Source organism: Myotis brandtii, unplaced genomic scaffold (assembly GCF_000412655.1).
Source record: "Myotis brandtii unplaced genomic scaffold, ASM41265v1 scaffold163, whole genome shotgun sequence".
Classification (NCBI taxonomy): domain Eukaryota; kingdom Metazoa; phylum Chordata; class Mammalia; order Chiroptera; family Vespertilionidae; genus Myotis; species Myotis brandtii.
The window spans coordinates 1,057,496-1,057,888 of NW_005355962.1; the positions used below are offsets into that span (position 1 = coordinate 1,057,496).

The 393-nt window shown below is 65.6% G+C and overlaps 1 protein-coding gene across 1 annotated transcript in view; it reads left to right on the forward strand.

Moving 5' to 3' along the window:
- Window positions 1–393, forward strand: part of SLC39A8 (solute carrier family 39 (zinc transporter), member 8) — a 75,229-nt gene that overhangs the window by 502 nt on the left and 74,334 nt on the right. The gene's annotated exons all lie outside the window — the stretch shown is intronic.

Genomic DNA, 393 nt, shown 5'->3' on the forward strand with positions numbered 1-393 from the left:
AAAGGGTGCAGGGCGGGACAGCAACCAACGGGCAGACAGGCGAGGCGAGAGGTTAGCAGGTTAACCCAGTCCTTCCTACTGGCTTGCCAAGGGCAGCGACCTGGCAGAGGGAGGGTCCCGTGGAGGCGCTCAAACCCCTGGACGCCGAAAGGGACGGCACGGCCCACCCCTTTTGAGTTTGCTCCGAGGGCCTTGGGCCGAAGGACAGGAAGGGGAGGTGGGGTCCCACCGCGATGCGGGTTCAGTTCTTCTTAAGAACTGTGGGTGGTGTGGGCTCGGTCTCCGGGAGGAGCCTGTGTCACCGCACAGTAAGCGAATCCCGGGCCGTTTGCAAACCTGGCTCCGGGGCAGTTGGCCCCCTGCCCGGCCGAGCGTCCGAGGGCTCCAGCCACT